We start from the raw sequence: 13,473 nt of genomic DNA on the forward strand, positions 1-13,473 counted from the left end.
CGGCTATTTGTGTGATAGGTGCCTACATGTAAACAGATACATTGAGATTCTCCAAGAACATCTGTGAAAGAATAAGAATCTCCCAGATAGCATAAAATACTCTTGTTTTTTTTTTTTTTTTTGAGACAGTTTCACTCTATCACCCTCTGTAGAGTGCTGTGATGGCATCATTGTAGCTTACAGTAACCTCAAACTGTTGGACTCAAGTGATCCTCCTGCCTCCACCTCCTGAGTAGCTGGGACTCCAGGCACCTGCTACTCTGTCTGGCTAGATTTTCTATTTTTAGCAGAGACGGAGTTTTGCACTAGCTCAGGCTAGTCTTGGAACTCCTGCTTTGGCCTCTCAGAGTGCCCAGCCTCTTGTTGTCTTTAATCTTTAAGCATTATCCTTAAAACTGCTCAAAACTTGAATCATATACTACATTTAAAAGAATTTTCTGTCTCGGGCAGCACCTGTGGCTCAGTGAGTAGGGCATCGGCTCCATATGCCGAGGGTGGCAGGTTCAAACCCAGCCCCGGCCAAACTGCAACAACAAAAAAAATAGCCGGGCATTGTGGTGGGCGCCTGTAGTCCCAGCTGCTCGGGAGGCTGAGGCAGGAGAATCGTGTAAGCCCAAGAGTTAGAGGTTGCTGTGAGCCGTGTGACGCCACGGCACTCTACCCGAGGGCGGTACAGTGAGACTCTGTCTCTACACACACACAAAAAAAGAATTTTCTGTCTTTAACAAATGACAGATAAATGGATAAAGAAAATGTAGTACATCTATGTATGTAGGTACACACCATGCACACACAATACTACATATGTGTATGTCTATATACGCAATGGAATATTTTCAGCCTGACAAAAGAAGAAAAAATCCTATAATCTGTGACAATACAGATGAAACTCGAGGACATTGTGTAAAGTAAACTAGTCACAGAAAGACACGTGTTGTGTGATTCTCCTTATACGAGTTACCTAAAGGAGTCGAATGTACAGAATCAAAGTGTGGAATGGTGGTCGGCAGCCCCTGGAGGAGGCGGAAACGGCCAGTTACCAACCAAGGGCTATAAAGTTTCCAGTTAAGTAAGAACAAGTTTTTGGAGTGCTGCTGCCCGGGCTCCGTAGGGCCAGCAATATGGCATCCTACACTTACACATGTGTTAAGAAGGTAGATCTCATGGTAAGGGCTCTTACCGCAAGAACAATTTTTTTTTAAAGAATTTTCTGCCTTTGACCATGGGCCAGCGTCACATTTACGTGAATAAATGTAGCAACAGTAACGATAAGCACAGAAGCAGAAATGATCTGTTATTGAGTACAAAGCGCAGTACCCAGGCTGGCTCTGGAAATCACACCGTGGCCCTGGAGGCTTGGGTGGGGCTTCATCCCCAGAGGAGAGGGGCTGGGGATAAGTAGGAAGCACTCGGGGCACTACTTAGCAGGTTCGCAGCCCTGCTGGGCTCCCTAAGGACGGCACTTTCCACTATAAAACTATTTCACAAGCGAAAAGCATCCACACGGGCGGCTCCTGTGGCTCAAAGGAGTAGGGCACCGGCTCTGTATGCTGGAGGTGGCGGGTTCAAACCCAGCCCCGGCCAAAAAACTGCAAATAAAAAAAGAAAAGCATCCATGCAACCTGTAAATCTGCTCTTGGAAAACTGCTGTATGTGATGGAACCCCTGCCACTGGAGAAAAGCTTGTCTCCAACAGGATGGGCGATGATAGGGGAGTCAGGTCCCTTTTCTTTAGCTGTAAAATGAGATGAATATTCAACATATGGATCTCAGACAGGTGTGGTGGCTCACAGCTGTAATCCCAGCACTCTGGGAGACTGAGGCCAATGGATCACTTGAGCTCAAGAGTTGGAGTCCAATGTACTCAATTTTGATATGAGGACAATTAATGACAATTAAGGCTATGGGTGGGGAGAAAAAGCAGAAAGAGGGATGGAGGGAGGGGGGTGGGGCCTTGGTGTGTGTCACCCTTTGTGGGGTCAAGACATGATTGCAAGAGGGACTTTGCCTAACAATTGCAATCAGTGTAACCTGGCTTATTGTACCCTCAATGAATCCCCAACAATAAAAAAAAAAAAAAAGAAAAGAAAAAAAGAGTTGGAGTCCAGTTTGAGCCAGAGCAAGATCCTGTTAAAAATAGAAAAACTAGCTAAGCGTAGTGACCGGATGTTGTGGCGGGCGCCTGTAGTTCCAGCTACTGAGGAGGCCGAGGCAAAGGGATGGCTTGACCTTAAGAAACGGAGGTTGTTGGCTCGGCACCTGTAGCTCAGCTGGCTAGGTTGCCAGCCATGTACACTGGATCTGGCGGGTTCGAATCCAGCTCAGGCCTGTCAAACCAAAAACAGCTGGGCATTGTGGCAGGCACCTGTAGTTCCAGCTACTTGAGAGGCTGAGGCAAGAGAATCGCTTAAGCCCAAGAATTGGAGGTTGCTGTGAGCCATGATGCCACGGTACTCTACTTAGAACGACATAATGAGACTTTGTCTAAAAAAAAAGAAAAAGAAAAAAGAAATAAAAAGAAACTGAGGTTGCTGTGAGCTATGATGATGTCAGGGCACTCTCCCCAATGTGACAGAGTCTCTGTCTCAAACAAACAAAAACAAAGGATTTCAGAGCGGTCCTATCCTTTGAGGATCAAGCCAGATACTGCATGTAAAAATAAGCAACAACAAAAAGAAAATGAAAAAAATTTTCTAAATTTTAAAGTACTTACCAAATCTTAATTACTCTATTATCTCTCTAAAAAATAGTCTTCTTTACTCTTTTTTCCACTGAGGTAAAATTCGCATAATGTACACTTATCCATTTTAAAGGGTATAATTAAGAGATATTTAGTGCTTTCGTGACACCAGACAGCCACTGAGCTAGATCATCTCAACAAACATATTCATGCTGCACATGGCTTTGGGCATCCCAGGCTTCTTTATTTTAGCAAGGAGTAATTTAGTGCCCCTCAAGGACGCTAGGCTCCTGCAAGAATTTCCTAACCTTAGGCCTCGGGCTCACACAGGGCTTCCTGCCTCTTCTAAATCTTGTCATTTGAATTTCAAAGCTTTATAACACACTCAACAAAGTGCTAAGGGTCTTTATTCATAGCCTTTTTGATATGTGGCTGGTTTACAAAGAAAGTGAATGTCTAGTGATTGGCCACAAAGCTAAAAATAATTCAAATAGCGAGAAAATTTTCATTCTAACCATACTTGGTTTTAAAGCCCCCCAGATACCGAGTATACAAACTCAAAATAAACCTTATGCCTCCCCACCCCGTCAGGTTATTTGATAGGGGCAGATGTGATGCTTACTTACGGTTGAAAATTTCCAGAATAAACATTGGGCTTAACAAAATTTAATACCTTTAAACGTACTCAACTACAGAAGGCAGGCCAAAGCCTTTCCTCCATCTGATAATTTGAACTGTCATTTCCTTTTAAATGCAAATACATTATTTGAGATATTATTAGGGAAAAAGTAACCTGCGTTATTTATATCCCAGTGCAAGAGGATTTTAAAAAAAAATGATGACTGCATCCACCAGCTCTGTTTTCACCTCTAGACAGGTACTATAATGAAGTCACCCAAAAAAAGAGACTCAAAAGGGTAGGGCACCAGCCCCATATGCCGGAGGTGGCGGGTTCAAACCCAGCCCTGGCCAAAAACTGCAAAAAAAAAAAAGAGACCTGGCTATTTGAAGCCACAACAAGCCCTGCATTTCTGTGCGTTCATTCTTATGAAATGCTCTGAGTTAAGCAGTTTTGTCGTCGTCGTTGTTTTTTTTTTTTTTTGTGATCACACTAGTAGCAGCATGGAGTTCAAAGTAGAGGGAAAAACAATTTGAACAATGCAAGAATTTCCCAAAGTCCAAACATCCCGAGCAAGGCCGCTCCCACAAATGGAAATGGTATCAGATCTGCATCATAATTGATCCTCCAGATTTCCCTCCACAAAAGAAGGATGTGGTTACTGAGAACAAATAACACGGGACGACCGAGAGAAGCTTTTCTGCAAACTTTCCCCTCACTCCGCCCACCAAAGTCAAGCAATCCCTGCCAGCATAACGGCTCGAGATACCGTTGAGTGAGAGGTTTAGGAAATGTTTTCTAGAGCAGTGGACAAGTACATGCACAGGCTGCATTTTTCCCCTCGGAGATGTGAACTGCTGATAAAAATCGATGGTTCCATTACTTTGATTCTACAAAAGCAAAAGCCAGTCCAAGGCATCAGAGATTTTTGCCCTTGCCCTCCTCACAACACAAGAGGGAGAAAAAACTTAATGAGGATGAGAATGAGGGGGAATAAGAGCCCAAAAAAAAATTGATAAAAGAAATTAAGCAAGCCATAGTGTCTGTGCTTTATTTTAACACGGTTGTCCTGTCCTGCTGTGAGGCCGTAATCCAAGCTGGGAGAGGGGCCCCCCGCTGGTTGGCTAATTAAAACAATTATAAATACAAAGAAGGTATCAATGGCATTCCAGGCCTCAAACAAAGAGATAAAGCATTGAAGATTTAGGTTGTCAATAGCCAATCTCTTTAGGCCATTCTGCAGAGGAGTCAGTGTCCCCGAGACTCCAAAGTCCTTTATGTACTGACTCATGTTTGGTTACAAGGGACCCTTCTCCTCCTTTTCTTGGAAAGGCTATCAACCTCTAAATATGTCAGAGCTGGAATTAAGGGATATTAATGCTTAGGCTCATCAATACTTCATTGTCCTAACATGTCAGAAGACCGGGGCCTAAGTTTCAAAATAAAATTTCATCTAGAAATTATGGGAATCAAGATTTTCAAAAACAAGAAAACAGAAAAGATCTTCAGACGTTTTTGCTCCAATGCAAAGTGACAAAATAAAAGCCAATGTAGTATTTTAAAAAAAAATACTGTGGGCAACTTTAGGAATGTTAAAAATATAGCAAGTGTGGGTGGCACTTGCGGCTCAAAGGAGTAAGGTGCCGGGCCTCATAAACCGGAGGTGGCAGATTCAAATCCAGCCCCCGCCAAAAATTGCAAAACAAACAAACAAACAAACAAAATATATATATAGCAAGTGGGCTAGAATACTCCCAGTTTTAGGAGGGTGGGGCATAGAATCTCACTCTGGTACCCAGACAAGAGTTCAGTGGCATCATCACAGCTCACTGCAACCTCAAGCTCCTGAGCACAAGTGATCCTCCTGCCTCGGCCTCCCAGCAGAGTAGCTGGGACTACAGGCATCCCCAGCTAATATTTCTATTTTTCATGGAGACAGGTCTTGCTATGTTGCTCAGGGTGCCTCATTGTAGTTTTTTTTTTTTTTTAACTTGTTTTATTTTATTTTTTTTTGAGACAGAGTCTCACTCAGTCACCCTGGGCTCAACCTATCCTCTTGCCTCAGCCTCCTGAGTAGCTGGGACTACAGGTGCCTGCCACAACACTCAGCTATTTTTTTTAGAGATGGGGTCTCACTCTTGCTCAAGCTGGATCACTATAGTTTTAAAAGGCGATTTACAGAGTTCAACTTATTATTCAACAAAAATAGGAAGATTCCCTGATTTCTTAGACCTAACATTTTTTTTCTCCTTGTTTCTGGCTTTCGAAGGTTGAAAGCTTAAAGGAGCACTCAGAGCATACAAGCTAAGAGCCAGTAGCTCAGTGAAGTTTAAGAACCTCAGGTCTGCAATCAGAATGGACTGCAGGAGATTCCAGGGGCCTCCCTGGGGTGGTCAGTTTGCTCTCAAGAGCCTACGGCCAGGCCTGGCCAGTACGCTATGAGCAATTTGCTGAGGCTCACTCTTAAAAGGAGGTAGTGATAGCAACTCTGCTCTTTCTTTTCACCACTGAACAAAGTACAGTAGCTGGTGTAAGTGGTTAAAGCCAAGAGCAAAGAGGGATGCAGTGGGCGGGGCGTGGTGGCTCATGCCTGTAATCCTAACACTGTGCAAGGCCAAAGCAGGTGGATCGCCTGAGTTCACGGGTTCAAGACCAGCCTGAACAAGAGCAAGACCGATAGCTAAAAATAGCTGGGCATTGTGGCAGGTGCCTGTAGTCCCAGCTACTCAGGAGCTGAGGCAAGATGATCACTTGAGCCCAAGAGTTTGAGGTTGGGGTGAGCTATGATGCCAGGGCACTCTACCGAGGGTGACAAAACAAGGCTCTGCCTAAAAAAGAACAAAGAGGATGCAGAAAATGATGACAACTCGGAGGCATCAGAGCCCATGGAGGAACCCTCTTTCCTCCTTTCTTTCTTCAAGGGGATTGAGACTTTCTTCTTTAAGAACATCCACGGTCTCTCAGTCTCTGTTATTTCTTCCACAAGTCACTGGAAGCCATATGGATGAAAATATTATCAATAAAATGGTCGGGGTCAGAGACTGAATGGAAAAGAAAACATTTGCAAAAATAATAGGATTTGATCAGGATGACTTTGTTTTCTGGGATAAAAGTGTTACCTAACAAAGCATCTTTGCCGCTGTGTGCATTTGTGCATATTATGTATCTAGAATATTAATATAAAGAAGCTTCTGTAGCTATAAATGTTCAATTCAGAACTTTCAACTTGAACACAACTCCACGCGAAGTGAAAGCAGGACAACTCTGCCCATGGCCAACAGAGGGCGATAGACACTGGGACCTGTCACTTTACTCTCCAAATGCACCTGGGGTAAGGCAAGGCCTGACACCCAGGTGTGCTGGAAGGGCGGAGCAAAACACAGCGGCAGAACTTCCGACTTTTGTGAGCCACGGCCCACACCCCATATGCCAGAATGTGTAGACGTCACAGATCAATCTTAAATAAAACATTTAATCCATCCATGTGGATGTTGTCATTATGAATGTGTATTTGTCAAAGTATATATGTCAAGTTATGCTTTACGTGTGGCCGAAAGTAAACTAGAGAAACTATTATGCACATACCTGTGTGTTCTGTGGATAGGCCTCTGATATTTTAGTATGAATAACAGACATAATTATTATGTTATTATACTAGTATAATTCTCCAACTCATTCTAGAAAAAGTGCTGTACACCTCTTTGCTGAATATCAAAATATGATATTCAGGGACTCCCCTTGGCAAGCTATGCACCAGACCAGTGCCAGTCTACCCACAAAGCAAGTTGTAAGGTGCTTTGAGGTAGGTAGCATTTTTTCTACACACACATATACTTGCTTTATAGTTTTTATACTTTTAAATATCTTCAGAGAACTCCATGGAGTGAATGCAACCCGTTGGAGCAGTTAAGTGGTTGCTGATCATTTGCTACCATGAATAAAAACTTCACAAGTATCACTTTGCTCATCGCTGAATATAGCTTAGGAAAAACTACACATTTTTAAAACCAGTTTTTAAATTTTTTTGGAGACAGAGTCTCACTTTGTTGTCCCAGCTGTGGAGTCATAGCTTGCAGCAACCACAAACTCCTAGGCTGAAGCAATCCTCCTGCCTCAGCCTCCCGAGTAGCTGGAACTACAAGGGCCTGCAACGATGCCCTAATTTTTCTATTTTTAGTAGACACAGGGTCTCAGTCTTTCTCAGACTGGTCTCACACTCCTGAGCTGAAGGGATGCTCCTACCTTGGCCTCCCAAAGTATTAGGATTATAGGAGTGAATCACTGTGCCCAGCAAAAACCAGTTTTAATATAAAACCAGTTTTAATATTACATTGGTTGGGCAGCACCTGTGGCTCAAAGGAGTAGGGCACTGGCTCCATATGCTGGAGGTGGCGGGTTCAAACCCAGCCCCGGCCAAAAACTGCAAAAAATTTATTACATTGGGCTGGGCATAGTGGCTCCCACCTATAATCCTAGCACTTGGGAGGCCGAGGCAGGCGGATTGCCTGAGCTCAGGAGTTTGAGACCAGCCTGAGCCACAGTAAGACCTCATCTCTAAAAATAGCCGGGCATTGTGGCAGGTGCCTGTAGTCCCAGCTACTCGGGAGGCGGCCCAAGAGTTTGAGGTTGCTGTGAGCTGTGACGCCATGGCACTCTACCGAAGGCAACAAAATGAGACTCTGTTTCAAAAAAACAAAAACAAAAATGCCTTTTGTTGTTGTTGTTGAGACAAGGTCTTTCTCTGTCACCCAGACTGCAGTGTGGTGGCATCATCACAGCTCCCCTCAACCTCCAACTTTCAAGCTCAAGTGATTGTCCTGGCTTGGCCTCTCTAGTAGCTAGGACTACAGGTGCACATTGCCATGCCTGGCTAACTTACTAAATTTATCATAGAGGGTCTTGCTATGTTGCCCAGGATGGTCTTGAACTTCTGGCTTCACGTGATCTTCCCGCCTCAGCCTCCCCAAACTGCTAGAATTATGGATATGAGACACTGTGCCCAGCAAAAGTACCTCCTTTTAATAGCTTAAGAAATAGCTTTCATAAGATTAAAAGTGAAAAAAAGAGATTCTCTCGGGTCACCTTGAGTTGGCACCCTTTCCAGCTTCCTGCTTTTCGTTTTTTTTTTTTGTAGAGACAGAGTCTCACTTTACTGCCCTTGGTAGAGTGCCGTGGCGTCACACGGCTCACAGCAACCTCCAGCTCTTGGGCTTATGTGATTCTCTTGCCTCAGCCTCCCGAGCAGCTGGGACTACAGGCGCCCGGCACAACGCCCGGCAGTTTGGCCGGGGCTGGGTTTGAACCTGCCACCCTCGGTATATGGGGCCGGCGCCCTACTCACTGAGCCACAGGTGCTGCCCCGCTTCCTGCTTTTCTAACTCGAGCTCTAGCCAACTCCAATAACCTCTTACAAATTGCACCTCTCATTATTTATTTTCCCAATATTTAAGCTCAATTATTCCTTTTTCTGAAATGACAGAAGGAAAAAGCTGACATGTTACGTATTTACCATATGCTGGTACATACTAGGAGCCGTGTTGTGTGTTATCTATGGAGTCCTGACAGCAGCCCTCTGAGATGGGCCTTGTTTAAAAATATGAAAACTAAGGCTCTGAGAGATTAAGTCACTAGCCCAAAGACACACAGCTGGTAGGTGATGAGGACAGAAACTCATTCCCAGGTCTGTTTGATTTCAGGGATTTCATCACTGCCTCTGGAGGGTTAGAACGTATATCTAGACCACCCAAGCCAATACTGTCTGTATACTTTTAATCATAATTTTGGACTGCTTTTAGAATTATGGGAACATTACAAAGCTAGTCCACGGAGTTCTCATATAGGTTTCACCCAGATTCTGCTAATGTTAGCATATTAGATAACCATGGCATATTCATCCAAGTAAGAAACTAACATTACAACACTGTCAATTAAACTAGAGGTTTTATTTGTGTTTTACCAGTTTTCTCACTAGTGGCCTTTTCTCTATTCCAGAAAATCATTGAGCACTTTTTTTTTTTTTTTGAGACGGAGTCACACTCTGTGATCCTGGGTAGAGTGCTATGTCATCACAGTTCATAGAAACCTCAGACTCTTGGGCTTGAGTGATCCTCTAGTCTCAGCCTCCCAAGTAGCTCGGACTATAGGCACCTGCCACTACTCCCAGCTATTTTTTTTCTATTTTTAGTAGAGAGTGGGTCTCGCTCTTGCTCAGGCTGGTCTCAAACTCCTGAGCTCAGGCAATCTACCCACCTCAGCCTCTCAGAGTGCTGGAATTATAGGCGGGAGCCACCACGCCTGCCTGGCCCATTGAACATTTCTCTTGAGCCTGTCGTGGCGACCTAGGGACAATATTGGACCCACTGCAGGCAGTCAATCCCCACGTGGCATGATTTACCCAGCATAGCCTGATTTATTAAGGCTCTGGTTGCAGCAGAAAACTGCTAGTTCCAGGGTTCTGGAACATAAGGTGTGCTAATGAGTGGCCTATGAAGCCTGGTGGAGCACATCAGTGCCTTGTCACCTTGTCTGCTAGGCACTGGAGGAAGTGGGAGATTTGTTCACAACACTGGGTCATTTCCTCCCTTCCTGTCCTGACCTCCCAGCCCTTTCCTAATACTCAGTGGAAATGCTGTGGCCCAAGTCATGCAGTGACATCTTAAGGTGAGGCAGAGAACTGACAGAGAGTGCTGGTCCCTAACTCAGAACGAACTTCCAAATCTAGTTTCTTTATTTGGATAGGCTATCACCTGGAAATAGAATCTGCAATGCAATGGCTCCATCCCAGCTCACTGCAGCCTTGAACTCCTGGGCTCAAGTGATCCTCCTGCCTCAGCCTCCAGAGTAGGCGGGACTATAGTATGTGCAACCATGCCTGGCTAATTATTTATTTTTGGAAGATGAGGACTAAGTTGCCCAGGCTGGTCTTGAATTCCTGGCCTCAAGCCATCTTCCTGCCTCAGTTTCCCAAAGTGCTAGGATTATAGACATGAAATACTGTGCCCTAGACACTAAATAGACATCAGAAAATACTCAGTTAAAAAGTTCTTTTGCTGGGCGGAGCCTGTGGCTCAAGAAGTAGGGCGCCAGTCCCATATGCCAGAGGTGGTGGGTTCAAACCTAGCCCCGGCCAAAAAAAAAAAAAAAAAAATTCTTTTGCTATGTAATTTCATCTAATCCCCATAACCAGCTAGTAGCTAATATCCATAATGAGGTTTTTAAAATACGTGAAGTTCGCTTATGTTTTCATTCAGCAAACATACACCGAACACCTACTATGTTCCAGATGTTGTTTTAGGGGGCTAGGTACAAGCAAGAAATGATAACCCAGGCCCTAAAAGAGCTCTCAAACACAGGAAGCAGACCTCCAACCATAGGAAGCATAGGAAGGAGGCAGGTGAAATGTTGATCAATTGTAGTGTTACATGCATTAAATAAGTATTTGAGCACCTGTGTGTGCCAGGCACTGTTCTACATCTTAGAGATTGACAGAGGGAAAAAAGAAGTCCTTTAGGCTGAGCACGGCAGCTCACGCCTGTAATCCTAGCACTCTAGGAGGCTGAGGTGGGTGGAATGCCTGAGCTCAGGAGTTGGAGACCAGCCTGAGCAAGAGTGAGACCCCATCTCTACTAAAAATAGAAAAACTAGCTGAGTGCAGTGGCCCACACTTGTAGTCCCAGCTATTTGGAGGCTGAGGCAAGAGGATTGTTCAAGCCCAAAAGTTTGAGGTTGCTGTGAGCTATGATGCAATGGCACTCTTACCCAGGGCTATGGAGTAAGACTCTGTCACAAAACAACAAAACAAAACACCCCTAGTCCTTTAGCTTTAAGAATCACCTTTAGGCCGGCGCCTATGGCTCAGTGGGTGAGGCGCCGGCCCCATATACCGAGGGTGAGGGTGGCGGGTTCAAACTCGGCCCCAGCCAAACTGCAACCAAAAAATAGCCGGGCGTTGTGGCAGGTGCCTGTAGTCCCAGCTACTCGGGAGGCTGAGGCAAGAGAATCGCCTTAAGCCCAGGAGTTGGAGGTTGCTGTGAGCTGTGTGAGGCCACGGCACTCTACCGAGGGCCATAAAGTGAGACTCTGTCTCTACAAAAAAAAAAAAAAAAAGCACCTTTAATAAAAGGGGAAACTTTTTTTTCTCAGAGTGGTAAGATTACAGGTGTGGTAAGATTACACACTTGCCCTTCACCTTTCTCTTTTTAAATTATAAGGTTTGAAAAAAAATATATAAGGTTTGAATTTTTTTTCCTTTTTGAGACAGAGTCTTACTTTGTCGCCCTCGGTAGAGTGCCATGGCATCACAGCTCACAGCAACCTCTAGTTCCTGGGATTAGGCAATTCTCTTGCCTCAGCCTCTCAAATAGCTGGGACTACAGGTGCCCACCACAACACCTGGCTATTTTCTGTTGCAGTTTGGCTGGGGCTAGTTTTGAACCTGCCACCCTTGGTATATGGGATCGGTGCCCTGCTCACTGAGCCACAGGTGCTGCCCAGGTTTGAATCTTTTGAAGATTGCATATTACTTATAATAACAATAAAAGAAATAAAATTACTTGAAAGGAATAAAATGTTTATCTTTTATTTTGAATTTTTTATTTAGTTTATCTTTATCACACTTCTCAGCGATCTCACACGATACCAGGCACATAGTATGTGCTCAGTAAATATTTCTGAACTGAAGGAACCAACTTCTCATACGTTCTCTGCTTCCTATTGAGTAGTCTATGAGCAAGGCATCCTTCATGATGGCTGTGGCATCAGTACAGGCATTTTGGGATAAGATCAGAATACGAAGGTTTTGTTCACTCAGTGTCAGATTATGTAGAATCCCATATATGAAAAGAGTACGATTGGGTTCCAGGATTCACTATCTGAAAAATGAAACTGACAAGCCACATACAATCTTTAAATGCGCTTATGCTCTTTATTAGATTATTCCCAACAGGCATTTTCAGCTATTCTGACAACGAAGCTACTTTGTAGCAATACTGAATCTTTCCCCACAGAATTAAAAGAGGTCACTGAAATGACAGCATAGGGAGGAGCCCGTAATAGATGCAGGATTTGCATTTCTCCTGCCTTCCTTTTAAATACATCCCATGTTAGAGGATCTCTGGGGGAGGATTCCCTCCACCCTCCCCACCCCTCTCCAAGGCCCCCACTCACTTTCTGACATAAGGAGTTTTGTCACCTGCTCCACATTTCTGCTGGTCAGGGTGCCCTCCGAGTTACTGAAAATCCAGCAAAGCTGTCCATTTATTTTATTGTGGCACCCACCCCCACTGCCTTCCCCAGATAGCTGCTTTGTTCAGCTCCCATGTACATTTAAACACAGGAATAGAAACCGCCTTCGAGGCTATTAGCAATGAAAGATAATCGATTGGAAATTGTTCCCCGCTGGACCAGTTTCAAGAAGAGGCATCACCGATTGTGTCAGCCGCTTTGGGTTTTCATGAACATCACTGACCAGTTAGAATTTACAGCCTTTGCTGAGTCCTGTGATGTGTCTATGAGTGATATTGATATTGTGGGAGCAAATCAAAGCATAAGGGAAAAATTCTCAACATTTGGGGGGCAAAAAATCCAGATTTTTAATAGTTTCCCTTTTTGCTGGTTATCATAGTTATGTACTAAAGTAGTGAAAGTTGGCCAGGTGCAGGGGCTCACACTTGCAATCCTAGCACTCTGGGAAGCCAAGGCAGGCAGATTGCTTGAGCTCAGGAGTTCAAGACCAGCCCAATCAAGAGATCTCATGTCTTTTTTTTTTTTTTTTTTTTGAGACAGAGTCTCACCATGTTGCTCTGGGTAGAATGCCATGGCATAACAGCTCACGGCAACCTCACACTCTTAGGCTTAAGCAATTCTCTTGCCTCAGCCTCCCAAGTAGCTGGGACTTCAGGTGCCCACCACAACGTCTGGCTATTTTTTGTTGCAGTTGTCATTGTTGTTTAGCAGGCTTGGGCCAAGTTTGAACCCGCCACCCTCGTTGTATGTGGCTGGTGCCTTAACCACTGTGCTACAGGAGCCAAGCCGAGATCTCATGTCTTAACAAAAAAGAAAAGAAAACTTCTGGGTGTTGTGGCAGGCACCTGTTGTCTCAGCTACTTGAGAGGCTGAGGCAAGAGACCATCTGAGCCTAAGAGTTTGAGGCTCCTGTGAGCTATGATGCCAGAGC

Source organism: Nycticebus coucang, chromosome 21 (assembly GCF_027406575.1).
Source record: "Nycticebus coucang isolate mNycCou1 chromosome 21, mNycCou1.pri, whole genome shotgun sequence".
NCBI lineage: Eukaryota > Metazoa > Chordata > Mammalia > Primates > Lorisidae > Nycticebus > Nycticebus coucang.